The sequence below is a fragment of the Haemaphysalis longicornis genome, unplaced genomic scaffold, assembly GCF_048455015.1.
Source record: "Haemaphysalis longicornis isolate Haplotype H1 unplaced genomic scaffold, Haemaphysalis longicornis Haplotype H1 scaffold_2, whole genome shotgun sequence".
NCBI lineage: Eukaryota > Metazoa > Arthropoda > Arachnida > Ixodida > Ixodidae > Haemaphysalis > Haemaphysalis longicornis.
The window spans coordinates 76,883,053-76,899,417 of record NW_027526295.1 but is presented as its reverse complement, the minus strand read 5'-3'; the positions used below and the strand labels follow the sequence as shown (position 1 = coordinate 76,899,417).

General features: G+C 53.1%; 20 non-coding genes and 2 pseudogenes across 20 annotated transcripts; all 22 read left to right on the top strand.

The window, feature by feature from the left end:
• The first annotated feature begins 168 nt into the window (after positions 1-168).
• On the top strand, positions 169-287 carry LOC144171240 (5S ribosomal RNA). The gene has a single exon (XR_013322911.1). It is a non-coding gene; the product is annotated as a 5S ribosomal RNA (ribosomal RNA).
• A 534-nt stretch (positions 288-821) lies between these two features.
• On the top strand, positions 822-940 carry LOC144171228 (5S ribosomal RNA). Its single transcript, XR_013322902.1, has one exon. It is a non-coding gene; the product is annotated as a 5S ribosomal RNA (ribosomal RNA).
• A 534-nt stretch (positions 941-1,474) lies between these two features.
• Positions 1,475-1,593, top strand: LOC144171216 (5S ribosomal RNA). Its single transcript, XR_013322890.1, has one exon. It is a non-coding gene; the product is annotated as a 5S ribosomal RNA (ribosomal RNA).
• Positions 1,594-2,125: 532 nt separating this feature from the next.
• Positions 2,126-2,244, top strand: LOC144171136 (5S ribosomal RNA). Its single transcript, XR_013322866.1, has one exon. It is a non-coding gene; the product is annotated as a 5S ribosomal RNA (ribosomal RNA).
• A 537-nt stretch (positions 2,245-2,781) lies between these two features.
• Positions 2,782-2,900, top strand: LOC144171210 (5S ribosomal RNA). Its single transcript, XR_013322884.1, has one exon. It is a non-coding gene; the product is annotated as a 5S ribosomal RNA (ribosomal RNA).
• Positions 2,901-3,434: 534 nt separating this feature from the next.
• LOC144171198 (5S ribosomal RNA) lies at positions 3,435-3,553 on the top strand. Its single transcript, XR_013322882.1, has one exon. It is a non-coding gene; the product is annotated as a 5S ribosomal RNA (ribosomal RNA).
• A 534-nt stretch (positions 3,554-4,087) lies between these two features.
• Positions 4,088-4,206, top strand: LOC144171186 (5S ribosomal RNA). Its single transcript, XR_013322881.1, has one exon. It is a non-coding gene; the product is annotated as a 5S ribosomal RNA (ribosomal RNA).
• Positions 4,207-4,739: 533 nt separating this feature from the next.
• LOC144171118 (5S ribosomal RNA) lies at positions 4,740-4,858 on the top strand. Its single transcript, XR_013322848.1, has one exon. It is a non-coding gene; the product is annotated as a 5S ribosomal RNA (ribosomal RNA).
• Positions 4,859-5,392: 534 nt separating this feature from the next.
• LOC144171135 (5S ribosomal RNA) lies at positions 5,393-5,511 on the top strand. Its single transcript, XR_013322865.1, has one exon. It is a non-coding gene; the product is annotated as a 5S ribosomal RNA (ribosomal RNA).
• Positions 5,512-6,048: 537 nt separating this feature from the next.
• Positions 6,049-6,167, top strand: LOC144171175 (5S ribosomal RNA). The gene has a single exon (XR_013322880.1). It is a non-coding gene; the product is annotated as a 5S ribosomal RNA (ribosomal RNA).
• A 534-nt stretch (positions 6,168-6,701) lies between these two features.
• On the top strand, positions 6,702-6,820 carry LOC144171163 (5S ribosomal RNA). The gene has a single exon (XR_013322879.1). It is a non-coding gene; the product is annotated as a 5S ribosomal RNA (ribosomal RNA).
• A 537-nt stretch (positions 6,821-7,357) lies between these two features.
• On the top strand, positions 7,358-7,476 carry LOC144171150 (5S ribosomal RNA). Its single transcript, XR_013322878.1, has one exon. It is a non-coding gene; the product is annotated as a 5S ribosomal RNA (ribosomal RNA).
• Positions 7,477-8,010: 534 nt separating this feature from the next.
• Positions 8,011-8,129, top strand: LOC144171138 (5S ribosomal RNA). The gene has a single exon (XR_013322868.1). It is a non-coding gene; the product is annotated as a 5S ribosomal RNA (ribosomal RNA).
• Positions 8,130-8,666: 537 nt separating this feature from the next.
• Positions 8,667-8,785, top strand: LOC144171117 (5S ribosomal RNA). The gene has a single exon (XR_013322847.1). It is a non-coding gene; the product is annotated as a 5S ribosomal RNA (ribosomal RNA).
• A 533-nt stretch (positions 8,786-9,318) lies between these two features.
• On the top strand, positions 9,319-9,437 carry LOC144171147 (5S ribosomal RNA). The gene has a single exon (XR_013322876.1). It is a non-coding gene; the product is annotated as a 5S ribosomal RNA (ribosomal RNA).
• A 1,383-nt stretch (positions 9,438-10,820) lies between these two features.
• Positions 10,821-10,939, top strand: LOC144171194 (5S ribosomal RNA; annotated as a pseudogene).
• A 535-nt stretch (positions 10,940-11,474) lies between these two features.
• On the top strand, positions 11,475-11,593 carry LOC144171128 (5S ribosomal RNA). Its single transcript, XR_013322858.1, has one exon. It is a non-coding gene; the product is annotated as a 5S ribosomal RNA (ribosomal RNA).
• A 534-nt stretch (positions 11,594-12,127) lies between these two features.
• On the top strand, positions 12,128-12,246 carry LOC144171127 (5S ribosomal RNA). Its single transcript, XR_013322857.1, has one exon. It is a non-coding gene; the product is annotated as a 5S ribosomal RNA (ribosomal RNA).
• Positions 12,247-12,780: 534 nt separating this feature from the next.
• On the top strand, positions 12,781-12,899 carry LOC144171078 (5S ribosomal RNA). Its single transcript, XR_013322809.1, has one exon. It is a non-coding gene; the product is annotated as a 5S ribosomal RNA (ribosomal RNA).
• Positions 12,900-13,435: 536 nt separating this feature from the next.
• Positions 13,436-13,554, top strand: LOC144171116 (5S ribosomal RNA). The gene has a single exon (XR_013322846.1). It is a non-coding gene; the product is annotated as a 5S ribosomal RNA (ribosomal RNA).
• A 1,381-nt stretch (positions 13,555-14,935) lies between these two features.
• Positions 14,936-15,054, top strand: LOC144171193 (5S ribosomal RNA; annotated as a pseudogene).
• Positions 15,055-15,587: 533 nt separating this feature from the next.
• Positions 15,588-15,706, top strand: LOC144171112 (5S ribosomal RNA). The gene has a single exon (XR_013322843.1). It is a non-coding gene; the product is annotated as a 5S ribosomal RNA (ribosomal RNA).
• The last annotated feature ends 659 nt before the right edge of the window (positions 15,707-16,365 follow it).

Here is a 16,365-nt window from a genome sequence, read left to right as displayed (position 1 = left end):
AGCAATGTTCGGCAACTTGAGGGCTTCGTGCGACGTCACGGGATCCCTATAGGATATGGAGTGATGTGTTGCGGCGGCCGCGTGTCCTGCCGAACAACAGGTGAAATGGTAGAGATGCTGGTTGTTGGTGTGATGTGTTATAAAAAGGCACGTAAGGCTTTGATATTCGCCATCGGCCATACCATGCTGAATACGCCGGTTCTCGTCCGATCACCGAAGCTAAGCAGCATTGGGCTCGGTCAGTACTTGGGAGGGAGACCACCTGGGAACACCGAGTGCCGATGGCATCCTCTTTTGCTTTTTAAAACGTCCCTTATTAATTTGCGTTCAGAGAGTTGTTTCTATTTTTTTTTCCCCACCAAGTTTCGTTTGCCCCCTGGCGGTGGCGGGGCGCGGAAGGACCACTAGATGATGCTTCGCCGCAGCGCAGCGGGCGAGTTATCCGATTTTCCACCCTTCGTTGGGCGCGGCGGATTACCTGTGACTGACTCGTCTTTCTATCTGCCCCTCGAAGGTCGTGAAAGCAGGCATTTCGCACTTCCGGAGCACCTGCGGCTAATGTGCGACAAACGGAAGCATTCCCCAACGTCTAGCCAGCGTGACCACAACGACTCAAGGCCACAATCGTTTCCAAAAGTGTTCCCCAAGTGCGCGCAGCAATGTTCGGCGACTTGAGGGCTTCGTGCGACGTCACGGGATGCCTAGGATATGGAGTGATGTGTTGCGGCGGCCGCGTGTCCTGCCGAACAACAGGTGAAATGGTAGAGATGCTGGTTGTTGGTGTGATGTGTTATAAAAAGGCACGTAAGGCTTTGATATTCGCCATCGGCCATACCATGCTGAATACGCCGGTTCTCGTCCGATCACCGAAGCTAAGCAGCATTGGGCTCGGTCAGTACTTGGGAGGGAGACCACCTGGGAACACCGAGTGCCGATGGCATCCTCTTTTGCTTTTTAAAACGTCCCTTATTAATTTGCGTTCAAAGAGTTGTTTCTATTTTTTTTTCCCCACCAAGTTTCGTTTGCCCCCTGGCGGTGGCGGGGCGCGGAAGGACCACTAGATGATGCTTCGCCGCAGCGCAGCGGGCGAATTATCCGATTTTCCACCCTTCGTTGGGCGCGGCGGATTACCTGTGACTGACTCGTCTTTCTATCTGCCCCTCGAAGGTCGTGAAAGCAGGCATTTCGCACTTCCGGAGCACCTGCGGCTAATGTGCGACAAACGGAAGCATTCCCCAACGTCTAGCCAGCGTGACCACAACGACTCAAGGCCACAATCGTTTCCAAAAGTGTTCCCCAAGTGCGCGCAGCAATGTTCGGCGACTTGAGGGCTTCGTGCGACGTCACGGGATCCCTAGGATATGGAGTGATGTGTTGCGGCGGCCGCGTGTCCTGCCGAACAACAGGTGAAATGGTAGAGATGCTGGTTGTTGGTGTGATGTGTTATAAAAAGGCACGTAAGGCTTTGATATTCGCCATCGGCCATACCATGCTGAATACGCCGGTTCTCGTCCGATCACCGAAGCTAAGCAGCATTGGGCTCGGTCAGTACTTGGGAGGGAGACCACCTGGGAACACCGAGTGCCGATGGCATCCTCTTTTGCTTTTTAAAACGTCCCTTATTAATTTGCGTTCAAAGAGTTGTTTCTATTTTTTTTCCCCACCAAGTTTCGTTTGCCCCCTGGCGGTGGCGGGGCGCGGAAGGACCACTAGATGATGCTTCGCCGCAGCGCAGCGGGCGAGTTATCCGATTTTCCACCCTTCGTTGGGCGCGGCGGATTACCTGTGACTGACTCGTCTTTCTATCTGCCCCTCGAAGGTCGTGAAAGCAGGCATTTCGCACTTCCGGAGCACCTGAGGATGTGCGACAAACGGAAGCATTCCCCAACGTCTAGCCAGCGTGACCACAACGACTCAAGGCCACAATCGTTTCCAAAAGTGTTCCCCAAGTGCGCGCAGCAATGTTCGGCAACTTGAGGGCTTCGTGCGACGTCACGGGATCCCTATAGGATATGGAGTGATGTGTTGCGGCGGCCGCGTGTCCTGCCGAACAACAGGTGAAATGGTAGAGATGCTGGTTGTTGGTGTGATGTGTTATAAAAAGGCACGTAAGGCTTTGATATTCGCCATCGGCCATACCATGCTGAATACGCCGGTTCTCGTCCGATCACCGAAGCTAAGCAGCATTGGGCTCGGTCAGTACTTGGGAGGGAGACCACCTGGTAACACCGAGTGCCGATGGCATCCTCTTTTGCTTTTTAAAACGTCCCTTATTAATTTGCGTTCAAAGAGTTGTTTCTATTTTTTTTTTCCCCACCAAGTTTCGTTTGCCCCCTGGCGGCGGCGGGGCGCGGAAGGACCACTAGATGTTGCTTCGCCGCAGCGCAGCGGGCGAGTTATCCGATTTTCCACCCTTCGTTGGGCGCGGCGGATTACCTGTGACTGACTCGTCTTTCTATCTGCCCCTCGAAGGTCGTGAAAGCAGGCATTTCGCACTTCCGGAGCACCTGCGGCTAATGTGCGACAAACGGAAGCATTCCCCAACGTCTAGCCAGCGTGACCACAACGACTCAAGGCCACAATCATTTCCAAAAGTGTTCCCCAAGTGCGCGCAGCAATGTTCGGCAACTTGAGGGCTTCGTGCGACGTCACGGGATCCCTATAGGATATGGAGTGATGTGTTGCGGCGGCCGCGTGTCCTGCCGAACAACAGGTGAAATGGTAGAGATGCTGGTTGTTGGTGTGATGTGTTATAAAAAGGCACGTAAGGCTTTGATATTCGCCATCGGCCATACCATGCTGAATACGCCGGTTCTCGTCCGATCACCGAAGCTAAGCAGCATTGGGCTCGGTCAGTACTTGGGAGGGAGACCACCTGGGAACACCGAGTGCCGATGGCATCCTCTTTTGCTTTTTAAAACGTCCCTTATTAATTTGCGTTCAGAGAGTTGTTTCTATTTTTTTTTCCCCACCAAGTTTCGTTTGCCCCCTGGCGGTGGCGGGGCGCGGAAGGACCACTAGATGATGCTTCGCCGCAGCGCAGCGGGCGAGTTATCCGATTTTCCACCCTTCGTTGGGCGCGGCGGATTACCTGTGACTGACTCGTCTTTCTATCTGCCCCTCGAAGGTCGTGAAAGCAGGCATTTCGCACTTCCGGAGCACCTGCGGCTAATGTGCGACAAACGGAAGCATTCCCCAACGTCTAGCCAGCGTGACCACAACGACTCAAGGCCACAATCGTTTCCAAAAGTGTTCCCCAAGTGCGCGCAGCAATGTTCGGCGACTTGAGGGCTTCGTGCGACGTCACGGGATGCCTAGGATATGGAGTGATGTGTTGCGGCGGCCGCGTGTCCTGCCGAACAACAGGTGAAATGGTAGAGATGCTGGTTGTTGGTGTGATGTGTTATAAAAAGGCACGTAAGGCTTTGATATTCGCCATCGGCCATACCATGCTGAATACGCCGGTTCTCGTCCGATCACCGAAGCTAAGCAGCATTGGGCTCGGTCAGTACTTGGGAGGGAGACCACCTGGGAACACCGAGTGCCGATGGCATCCTCTTTTGCTTTTTAAAACGTCCCTTATTAATTTGCGTTCAAAGAGTTGTTTCTATTTTTTTTTCCCCACCAAGTTTCGTTTGCCCCCTGGCGGTGGCGGGGCGCGGAAGGACCACTAGATGATGCTTCGCCGCAGCGCAGCGGGCGAATTATCCGATTTTCCACCCTTCGTTGGGCGCGGCGGATTACCTGTGACTGACTCGTCTTTCTATCTGCCCCTCGAAGGTCGTGAAAGCAGGCATTTCGCACTTCCGGAGCACCTGCGGCTAATGTGCGACAAACGGAAGCATTCCCCAACGTCTAGCCAGCGTGACCACAACGACTCAAGGCCACAATCGTTTCCAAAAGTGTTCCCCAAGTGCGCGCAGCAATGTTCGGCGACTTGAGGGCTTCGTGCGACGTCACGGGATCCCTAGGATATGGAGTGATGTGTTGCGGCGGCCGCGTGTCCTGCCGAACAACAGGTGAAATGGTAGAGATGCTGGTTGTTGGTGTGATGTGTTATAAAAAGGCACGTAAGGCTTTGATATTCGCCATCGGCCATACCATGCTGAATACGCCGGTTCTCGTCCGATCACCGAAGCTAAGCAGCATTGGGCTCGGTCAGTACTTGGGAGGGAGACCACCTGGGAACACCGAGTGCCGATGGCATCCTCTTTTGCTTTTTAAAACGTCCCTTATTAATTTGCGTTCAAAGAGTTGTTTCTATTTTTTTTTCCCCACCAAGTTTCGTTTGCCCCCTGGCGGTGGCGGGGCGCGGAAGGACCACTAGATGATGCTTCGCCGCAGCGCAGCGGGCGAGTTATCCGATTTTCCACCCTTCGTTGGGCGCGGCGGATTACCTGTGACTGACTCGTCTTTCTATCTGCCCCTCGAAGGTCGTGAAAGCAGGCATTTCGCACTTCCGGAGCACCTGAGGATGTGCGACAAACGGAAGCATTCCCCAACGTCTAGCCAGCGTGACCACAACGACTCAAGGCCACAATCGTTTCCAAAAGTGTTCCCCAAGTGCGCGCAGCAATGTTCGGCAACTTGAGGGCTTCGTGCGACGTCACGGGATCCCTATAGGATATGGAGTGATGTGTTGCGGCGGCCGCGTGTCCTGCCGAACAACAGGTGAAATGGTAGAGATGCTGGTTGTTGGTGTGATGTGTTATAAAAAGGCACGTAAGGCTTTGATATTCGCCATCGGCCATACCATGCGGAATACGCCGGTTCTCGTCCGATCACCGAAGCTAAGCAGCATTGGGCTCGGTCAGTACTTGGGAGGGAGACCACCTGGGAACACCGAGTGCCGATGGCATCCTCTTTTGCTTTTTAAAACGTCCCTTATTAATTTGCGTTCAGAGAGTTGTTTCTATTTTTTTTTCCCCACCAAGTTTCGTTTGCCCCCTGGCGGTGGCGGGGCGCGGAAGGACCACTAGATGATGCTTCGCCGCAGCGCAGCGGGCGAGTTATCCGATTTTCCACCCTTCGTTGGGCGCGGCGGATTACCTGTGACTGACTCGTCTTTCTATCTGCCCCTCGAAGGTCGTGAAAGCAGGCATTTCGCACTTCCGGAGCACCTGCGGCTAATGTGCGACAAACGGAAGCATTCCCCAACGTCTAGCCAGCGTGACCACAACGACTCAAGGCCACAATCGTTTCCAAAAGTGTTCCCCAAGTGCGCGCAGCAATGTTCGGCGAATTGAGGGCTTCGTGCGACGTCACGGGATGCCTAGGATATGGAGTGATGTGTTGCGGCGGCCGCGTGTCCTGCCGAACAACAGGTGAAATGGTAGAGATGCTGGTTGTTGGTGTGATGTGTTATAAAAAGGCACGTAAGGCTTTGATATTCGCCATCGGCCATACCATGCTGAATACGCCGGTTCTCGTCCGATCACCGAAGCTAAGCAGCATTGGGCTCGGTCAGTACTTGGGAGGGAGACCACCTGGTAACACCGAGTGCCGATGGCATCCTCTTTTGCTTTTTAAAACGTCCCTTATTAATTTGCGTTCAAAGAGTTGTTTCTATTTTTTTTTTCCCCACCAAGTTTCGTTTGCCCCCTGGCGGCGGCGGGGCGCGGAAGGACCACTAGATGATGCTTCGCCGCAGCGCAGCGGGCGAGTTATCCGATTTTCCACCCTTCGTTGGGCGCGGCGGATTACCTGTGACTGACTCGTCTTTCTATCTGCCCCTCGAAGGTCGTGAAAGCAGGCATTTCGCACTTCCGGAGCACCTGCGGCTAATGTGCGACAAACGGAAGCATTCCCCAACGTCTAGCCAGCGTGACCACAACGACTCAAGGCCACAATCATTTCCAAAAGTGTTCCCCAAGTGCGCGCAGCAATGTTCGGCAACTTGAGGGCTTCGTGCGACGTCACGGGATCCCTATAGGATATGGAGTGATGTGTTGCGGCGGCCGCGTGTCCTGCCGAACAACAGGTGAAATGGTAGAGATGCTGGTTGTTGGTGTGATGTGTTATAAAAAGGCACGTAAGGCTTTGATATTCGCCATCGGCCATACCATGCTGAATACGCCGGTTCTCGTCCGATCACCGAAGCTAAGCAGCATTGGGCTCGGTCAGTACTTGGGAGGGAGACCACCTGGGAACACCGAGTGCCGATGGCATCCTCTTTTGCTTTTTAAAACGTCCCATATTAATTTGCGTTCAGAGAGTTGTTTCTATTTTTTTTTCCCCACCAAGTTTCGTTTGCCCCCTGGCGGTGGCGGGGCGCGGAAGGACCACTAGATGATGCTTCGCCGCAGCGCAGCGGACGAGTTATCCGATTTTCCACCCTTCGTTGGGCGCGGCGGATTACCTGTGACTGACTCGTCTTTCTATCTGCCCCTCGAAGGTCGTGAAAGCAGGCATTTCGCACTTCCGGAGCACCTGCGGCTAATGTGCGACAAACGGAAGCATTCCCCAACGTCTAGCCAGCGTGACCACAACGACTCAAGGCCACAATCGTTTCCAAAAGTGTTCCCCAAGTGCGCGCAGCAATGTTCGGCGACTTGAGGGCTTCGTGCGACGTCACGGGATGCCTAGGATATGGAGTGATGTGTTGCGGCGGCCGCGTGTCCTGCCGAACAACAGGTGAAATGGTAGAGATGCTGGTTGTTGGTGTGATGTGTTATAAAAAGGCACGTAAGGATTTGATATTCGCCATCGGCCATACCATGCTGAATACGCCGGTTCTCGTCCGATCACCGAAGCTAAGCAGCATTGGGCTCGGTCAGTACTTGGGAGGGAGACCACCTGGGAACACCGAGTGCCGATGGCATCCTCTTTTGCTTTTTAAAACGTCCCTTATTAATTTGCGTTCAAAGAGTTGTTTCTATTTTTTTTTTCCCCACCAAGTTTCGTTTGCCCCCTGGCGGTGGCGGGGCGCGGAAGGACCACTAGATGATGCTTCGCCGCAGCGCAGCGGGCGAGTTATCCGATTTTCCACCCTTCGTTGGGCGCGGCGGATTACCTGTGACTGACTCGTCTTTCTATCTGCCCCTCGAAGGTCGTGAAAGCAGGCATTTCGCACTTCCGGAGCACCTGCGGCTAATGTGCGACAAACGGAAGCATTCCCCAACGTCTAGCCAGCGTGACCACAACGACTCAAGGCCACAATCGTTTCCAAAAGTGTTCCCCAAGTGCGCGCAGCAATGTTCGGCAACTTGAGGGCTTCGTGCGACGTCACGGGATCCCTATAGGATATGGAGTGATGTGTTGCGGCGGCCGCGTGTCCTGCCGAACAACAGGTGAAATGGTAGAGATGCTGGTTGTTGGTGTGATGTGTTATAAAAAGGCACGTAAGGCTTTGATATTCGCCATCGGCCATACCATGCTGAATACGCCGGTTCTCGTCCGATCACCGAAGCTAAGCAGCATTGGGCTCGGTCAGTACTTGGGAGGGAGACCACCTGGGAACACCGAGTGCCGATGGCATCCTCTTTTGCTTTTTAAAACGTCCCATATTAATTTGCGTTCAGAGAGTTGTTTCTATTTTTTTTTCCCCACCAAGTTTCGTTTGCCCCCTGGCGGTGGCGGGGCGCGGAAGGACCACTAGATGATGCTTCGCCGCAGCGCAGCGGACGAGTTATCCGATTTTCCACCCTTCGTTGGGCGCGGCGGATTACCTGTGACTGACTCGTCTTTCTATCTGCCCCTCGAAGGTCGTGAAAGCAGGCATTTCGCACTTCCGGAGCACCTGCGGCTAATGTGCGACAAACGGAAGCATTCCCCAACGTCTAGCCAGCGTGACCACAACGACTCAAGGCCACAATCGTTTCCAAAAGTGTTCCCCAAGTGCGCGCAGCAATGTTCGGCGACTTGAGGGCTTCGTGCGACGTCACGGGATGCCTAGGATATGGAGTGATGTGTTGCGGCGGCCGCGTGTCCTGCCGAACAACAGGTGAAATGGTAGAGATGCTGGTTGTTGGTGTGATGTGTTATAAAAAGGCACGTAAGGATTTGATATTCGCCATCGGCCATACCATGCTGAATACGCCGGTTCTCGTCCGATCACCGAAGCTAAGCAGCATTGGGCTCGGTCAGTACTTGGGAGGGAGACCACCTGGGAACACCGAGTGCCGATGGCATCCTCTTTTGCTTTTTAAAACGTCCCTTATTAATTTGCGTTCAAAGAGTTGTTTCTATTTTTTTTTTCCCCACCAAGTTTCGTTTGCCCCCTGGCGGTGGCGGGGCGCGGAAGGACCACTAGATGATGCTTCGCCGCAGCGCAGCGGGCGAGTTATCCGATTTTCCACCCTTCGTTGGGCGCGGCGGATTACCTGTGACTGACTCGTCTTTCTATCTGCCCCTCGAAGGTCGTGAAAGCAGGCATTTCGCACTTCCGGAGCACCTGCGGCTAATGTGCGACAAACGGAAGCATTCCCCAACGTCTAGCCAGCGTGACCACAACGACTCAAGGCCACAATCGTTTCCAAAAGTGTTCCCCAAGTGCGCGCAGCAATGTTCGGCAACTTGAGGGCTTCGTGCGACGTCACGGGATCCCTATAGGATATGGAGTGATGTGTTGCGGCGGCCGCGTGTCCTGCCGAACAACAGGTGAAATGGTAGAGATGCTGGTTGTTGGTATGATGTGTTATAAAAAGGCACGTAAGGCTTTGATATTCGCCATCGGCCATACCATGCGGAATACGCCGGTTCTCGTCCGATCACCGAAGCTAAGCAGCATTGGGCTCGGTCAGTACTTGGGAGGGAGACCACCTGGGAACACCGAGTGCCGATGGCATCCTCTTTTGCTTTTTAAAACGTCCCTTATTAATTTGCGTTCAGAGAGTTGTTTCTATTTTTTTTCCCCACCAAGTTTCGTTTGCCCCCTGGCGGTGGCGGGGCGCGGAAGGACCACTAGATGATGCTTCGCCGCAGCGCAGCGGGCGAGTTATCCGATTTTCCACCCTTCGTTGGGCGCGGCGGATTACCTGTGACTGACTCGTCTTTCTATCTGTCCCTCGAAGGTCGTGAAAGCAGGCATTTCGCACTTCCGGAGCACCTGCGGCTAATGTGCGACAAACGGAAGCATTCCCCAACGTCTAGCCAGCGTGACCACAACGACTCAAGGCCACAATCGTTTCCAAAAGTGTTCCCCAAGTGCGCGCAGCAATGTTCGGCGAATTGAGGGCTTCGTGCGACGTCACGGGATGCCTAGGATATGGAGTGATGTGTTGCGGCGGCCGCGTGTCCTGCCGAACAACAGGTGAAATGGTAGAGATGCTGGTTGTTGGTGTGATGTGTTATAAAAAGGCACGTAAGGCTTTGATATTCGCCATCGGCCATACCATGCTGAATACGCCGGTTCTCGTCCGATCACCGACGCTAAGCAGCATTGGGCTCGGTCAGTACTTGGGAGGGAGACCACCTGGTAACACCGAGTGCCGATGGCATCCTCTTTTGCTTTTTAAAACGTCCCTTATTAATTTGCGTTCAAAGAGTTGTTTCTATTTTTTTTTCCCCCACCAAGTTTCGTTTGCCCCCTGGCGGCGGCGGGGCGCGGAAGGACCACTAGATGATGCTTCGCCGCAGCGCAGCGGGCGAGTTATCCGATTTTCCACCCTTCGTTGGGCGCGGCGGATTACCTGTGACTGACTCGTCTTTCTATCTGCCCCTCGAAGGTCGTGAAAGCAGGCATTTCGCACTTCCGGAGCACCTGCGGCTAATGTGCGACAAACGGAAGCATTCCCCAACGTCTAGCCAGCGTGACCACAACGACTCAAGGCCACAATCGTTTCCAAAAGTGTTCCCCAAGTGCGCGCAGCAATGTTCGGCGACTTGAGGGCTTCGTGCGACGTCACGGGATCCCTAGGATATGGAGTGATGTGTTGCGGCGGCCGCGTGTCCTGCCGAACAACAGGTGAAATGGTAGAGATGCTGGTTGTTGGTGTGATGTGTTATAAAAAGGCACGTAAGGCTTTGATATTCGCCATCAGGGATCAAAATGACCCATTCCTACGCACTTACATGCAGGTCATGTTGGCTGGCGAACTCCCCAACTTTGTTGTATCATCGTGTGTGGGAATTTCGAGAGTGTCGTCGCGTTATCTGCGGGAGGTTGTGTTGTCTTTTAATTTTTTAGCATGTAGGTTTTCATTAGAGTATTTAAGCAGTGTTAGTAGAAGAGTGCTGTATAAAGATTTAGTGAGTGTTGTTTTTCCTATACCTTTGTATAGAAGTGTGTACGCAGGCCGCCCCGGCCAGAATGTTCTAAAACGCGTTAAAAAGATGTGGTTACCGCCGGGAGTAAAGACTTTCTTTTTTAACCTACACTCCGGCACGCTACCGGTACTAGTGTGGATGCAGCAGAAAGGTATGCTCGTGCCATGGGGCACAGACTGCAGGTTGTGCAAGAAGCCGGAGACCGTAGAGCATGTGTTTATTGACTGTTGGGACGCTGTGTTTTATTGGGACGTCCTTCAGCGCACGCTGCAGAAGGACCTCCCAATAGACGCCCACGGGATCCGGTTTCTTCCAGTTGTAAATAACGAATACCCATACGACGCGATCATGCTCTTGGGGCTGCATAGTATCTGGCGGAGCCGTATGGCTGTCAGAAACAGCGACCCAAGGGCCCGGTCTGTTCAAGAGTACTTTGTCGAAAGTGTGTCAAGAATACGTGAAGTGATGGAAAAGGAAAAAGTGGACGAGGAAGTGTTGTCATTGTTCAGTGAACTGATTAAGATGAAAGTGCACTGGTTCTACAGGTAATACCTGGTTCAGTTAGTGTTTGTATAGTTTTATTTTGTTATGCTTTGTATGGCAATAAAGAAAAAAAAATCGGCCATACCATGCTGAATACGCCGGTTCTCGTCCGATCACCCAAGCTAAGCAGCATTGGGCTCGGTCAGTACTTGGGAGGGAGACCACCTGGGAACACCGAGTGCCGATGGCATCCTCTTTTGCTTTTTAAAACGTCCCTTATTAATTTGCGTTCAGAGAGTTGTTTCTATTTTTTTTCCCCACCAAGTTTCGTTTGCCCCCTGGCGGTGGCGGGGCGCGGAAGGACCACTAGATGATGCTTCGCCGCAGCGCAGCGGGCGAGTTATCCGATTTTCCACCCTTCGTTGGGCGCGGCGGATTACCTGTGACTGACTCGTCTTTCTATCTGCCCCTCGAAGGTCGTGAAAGCAGGCATTTCGCACTTCCGGAGCACCTGCGGCTAATGTGCGACAAACGGAAGCATTCCCCAACGTCTAGCCAGCGTGACCACAACGACTCAAGGCCACAATCGTTTCCAAAAGTGTTCCCCAAGTGCGCGCAGCAATGTTCGGCGACTTGAGGGCTTCGTGCGACGTCACGGGATCCCTATAGGATATGGAGTGATGTGTTGCGGCGGCCGCGTGTCCTGCCGAACAACAGGTGAAATGGTAGAGATGCTGGTTGTTGGTTTGATGTGTTATAAAAAGGCACGTAAGGCTTTGATATTCGCCATCGGCCATACCATGCTGAATACGCCGGTTCTAGTCCGATCACCGAAGCTAAGCAGCATTGGGCTCGGTCAGTACTTGGGAGGGAGACCACCTGGGAACACCGAGTGCCGATGGCATCCTCTTTTGCTTTTTAAAACGTCCCTTATTAATTTGCGTTCAGAGAGTTGTTTCTATTTTTTTTTCCCCACCAAGTTTCGTCTGCCCCCTGGCGGTGGCGGGGCGCGGAAGGACCACTAGATGATGCTTCGCCGCAGCGCAGCGGGCGAGTTATCCGATTTTCCACCCTTCGTTGGGCGCGGCGGATTACCTGTGACTGACTCGTCTTTCTATCTGCCCCTCGAAGGTCGTGAAAGCAGGCATTTCGCAATTCCGGAGCACCTGCGGCTAATGTGCGACAAACGGAAGCATTCCCCAACGTCTAGCCAGCGTGACCACAACGACTCAAGGCCACAATCGTTTCCAAAAGTGTTCCCCAAGTGCGCGCAGCAATGTTCGGCGACTTGAGGGCTTCGTGCGACGTCACGGGATCCCTAGGATATGGAGTGATGTGTTGCGGCGGCCGCGTGTCCTGCCGAACAACAGGTGAAATGGTAGAGATGCTGGTTGTTGGTGTGATGTGTTATAAAAAGGCACGTAAGGCTTTGATATTCGCCATCGGCCATACCATGCTGAATACGCCGGTTCTCGTCCGATCACCGAAGCTAAGCAGCATTGGGCTCGGTCAGTACTTGGGAGGGAGACCACCTGGGAACACCGAGTGCCGATGGCATCCTCTTTTGCTTTTTAAAACGTCCCTTATTAATTTGCGTTCAAAGAGTTGTTTCTATTTTTTTTTCCCCACCAAGTTTCGTTTGCCCCCTGGCGGTGGCGGGGCGCGGAAGGACCACTAGATGATGCTTCGCCGCAGCGCAGCGGGCGAGTTATCCGATTTTGCACCCTTCGTTGGGCGCGGCGGATTACCTGTGACTGACTCGTCTTTCTATCTGCCCCTCGAAGGTCGTGAAAGCAGGCATTTCGCACTTCCGGAGCACCTGCGGCTAATGTGCGACAAACGGAAGCATTCCCCAACGTCTAGCCAGCGTGACCACAACGACTCAAGGCCACAATCGTTTCCAAAAGTGTTCCCCAAGTGCGCGCAGCAATGTTCGGCGACTTGAGGGCTTCGTGCGACGTCACGGGATCCCTAGGATATGGAGTGATGTGTTGCGGCGGCCGCGTGTCCTGCCGAACAACAGGTGAAATGGTAGAGATGCTGGTTGTTGGTGTGATGTGTTATAAAAAGGCACGTAAGGCTTTGATATTCGCCATCGGCTATACCATGCTGAATACGCCGGTTCTCGTCCGATCACCGAAGCTAAGCAGCATTGGGCTCGGTCAGTACTTGGGAGGGAGACCACCTGGGAACACCGAGTGCCGATGGCATCCTCTTTTGCTTTTTAAAACGTCCCTTATTAATTTGCGTTCAAAGAGTTGTTTCTATTTTTTTTTCCCCACCAAGTTTCGTTTGCCCCCTGGCGGTGGCGGGGCGCGGAAGGACCACTAGATGATGCTTCGCCGCAGCGCAGCGGGCGAGTTATCCGATTTTCCACCCTTCGTTGGGCGCGGCGGATTACCTGTGACTGACTCGTCTTTCTATCTGCCCCTCGAAGGTCGTGAAAGCAGGCATTTCGCACTTCCGGAGCACCTGCGGCTAATGTGCGACAAACGGAAGCATTCCCCAACGTCTAGCCAGCGTGACCACAACGACTCAAGGCCACAATCGTTTCCAAAAGTGTTCCCCAAGTGCGCGCAGCAATGTTCGGCAACTTGAGGGCTTCGTGCGACGTCACGGGATCCCTATAGGATATGGAGTGATGTGTTGCGGCGGCCGCGTGTCCTGCCGAACAACAGGTGAAATGGTAGAGATGCTGGTTGTTGGTATGATGTGTTATAAAAAGGCACGTAAGGCTTTGATATTCGCCATCGGCCATACCATGCGGAATACGCCGGTTCTCGTCCGATCACCGAAGCTAAGCAGCATTGGGCTCGGTCAGTACTTGGGAGGGAGACCACCTGGGAACACCGAGTGCCGATGGCATCCTCTTTTGCTTTTTAAAACGTCCCTTATTAATTTGCGTTCAGAGAGTTGTTTCTATTTTTTTTCCCCACCAAGTTTCGTTTGCCCCCTGGCGGTGGCGGGGCGCGGAAGGACCACTAGATGATGCTTCGCCGCAGCGCAGCGGGCGAGTTATCCGATTTTCCACCCTTCGTTGGGCGCGGCGGATTACCTGTGACTGACTCGTCTTTCTATCTGCCCCTCGAAGGTCGTGAAAGCAGGCATTTCGCACTTCCGGAGCACCTGCGGCTAATGTGCGACAAACGGAAGCATTCCCCAACGTCTAGCCAGCGTGACCACAACGACTCAAGGCCACAATCGTTTCCAAAAGTGTTCCCCAAGTGCGCGCAGCAATGTTCGGCGACTTGAGGGCTTCGTGCGACGTCACGGGATGCCTAGGATATGGAGTGATGTGTTGCGGCGGCCGCGTGTCCTGCCGAACAACAGGTGAAATGGTAGAGATGCTGGTTGTTGGTGTGATGTGTTATAAAAAGGCACGTAAGGCTTTGATATTCGCCATCAGGGATCAAAATGACCCATTCCTACGCACTTACATGCAGGTCATGTTGGCTGGCGAACTCCCCAACTTTGTTGTATCATCGTGTGTGGGAATTTCGAGAGTGTCGTCGCGTTATCTGCGGGAGGTTGTGTTGTCTTTTAATTTTTTAGCATGTAGGTTTTCATTAGAGTATTTAAGCAGTGTTAGTAGAAGAGTGCTGTATAAAGATTTAGTGAGTGTTGTTTTTCCTATACCTTTGTATAGAAGTGTGTACGCAGGCCGCCCCGGCCAGAATGTTCTAAAACGCGTTAAAAAGATGTGGTTACCGCCGGGAGTAAAGACTTTCTTTTTTAACCTACACTCCGGCACGCTACCGGTACTAGTGTGGATGCAGCAGAAAGGTATGCTCGTGCCATGGGGCACAGACTGCAGGTTGTGCAAGAAGCCGGAGACCGTAGAGCATGTGTTTATTGACTGTTGGGACGCTGTGTTTTATTGGGACGTCCTTCAGCGCACGCTGCAGAAGGACCTCCCAATAGACGCCCACGGGATCCGGTTTCTTCCAGTTGTAAATAACGAATACCCATACGACGCGATCATGCTCTTGGGGCTGCATAGTATCTGGCGGAGCCGTATGGCTGTCAGAAACAGCGACCCAAGGGCCCGGTCTGTTCAAGAGTACTTTGTCGAAAGTGTGTCAAGAATACGTGAAGTGATGGAAAAGGAAAAAGTGGACGAGGAAGTGTTGTCATTGTTCAGTGAACTGATTAAGATGAAAGTGCACTGGTTCTACAGGTAATACCTGGTTCAGTTAGTGTTTGTATAGTTTTATTTTGTTATGCTTTGTATGGCAATAAAGAAAAAAAAATCGGCCATACCATGCTGAATACGCCGGTTCTCGTCCGATCACCCAAGCTAAGCAGCATTGGGCTCGGTCAGTACTTGGGAGGGAGACCACCTGGGAACACCGAGTGCCGATGGCATCCTCTTTTGCTTTTTAAAACGTCCCTTATTAATTTGCGTTCAGAGAGTTGTTTCTATTTTTTTTCCCCACCAAGTTTCGTTTGCCCCCTGGCGGTGGCGGGGCGCGGAAGGACCACTAGATGATGCTTCGCCGCAGCGCAGCGGGCGAGTTATCCGATTTTCCACCCTTCGTTGGGCGCGGCGGATTACCTGTGACTGACTCGTCTTTCTATCTGCCCCTCGAAGGTCGTGAAAGCAGGCATTTCGCACTTCCGGAGCACCTGCGGCTAATGTGCGACAAACGGAAGCATTCCCCAACGTCTAGCCAGCGTGACCACAACGACTCAAGGCCACAATCGTTTCCAAAAGTGTTCCCCAAGTGCGCGCAGCAATGTTCGGCGACTTGAGGGCTTCGTGCGACGTCACGGGATCCCTAGGATATGGAGTGACGTGTTGCGGCGGCCGCGTGTCCTGCCGAACAACAGGTGAAATGGTAGAGATGCTGGTTGTTGGTGTGATGTGTTATAAAAAGGCACGTAAGGCTTTGATATTCGCCATCGGCCATACCATGCTAAATACGCCGGTTCTCGTCCGATCACCGAAGCTAAGCAGCATTGGGCTCGGTCAGTACTTGGGAGGGAGACCACCTGGGAACACCGAGTGCCGATGGCATCCTCTTTTGCTTTTTAAAACGTCCCTTATTAATTTGCGTTCAGAGAGTTGTTTCTATTTTTTTTTTCCCCACCAAGTTTCGTTTGCCCAATGGCGGTGGCGGGGCGCGGAAGGACCACTAGATGATGCTTCGCCGCAGCGCAGCGGGCGAGTTATCCGATTTTCCACCCTTCGTTGGGCGCGGCGGATTACCTGTGACTGACTCGTCTTTCTATCTGCCCCTCGAAGGTCGTGAAAGCAGGCATTTCGCACTTCCGGAGCACCTGCGGCTAATGTGCGACAAACGGAAGCATTCCCCAACGTCTAGCCAGCGTGACCACAACGACTCAAGGCCACAATCGTTTCCAAAAGTGTTCCCCAAGTGCGCGCAGCAATGTTCGGCGACTTGAGGGCTTCGTGCGACGTCACGGGATCCCTAGGATATGGAGTGATGTGTTGCGGCGGCCGCGTGTCCTGCCGAACAACAGGTGAAATGGTAGAGATGCTGGTTGTTGGTGTGATGTGTTATAAAAAGGCACGTAAGGCTTTGATATTCGCCATCAGGGATCAAAATGACCCATTCCTACGCACTTACATGCAGGTCATGTCGGCTGGCGAACTCCCCAACTTTGTTGTATCATCGTGTGTGGGAATGTCGAGAGTGTCGTCGCGTTATCTGC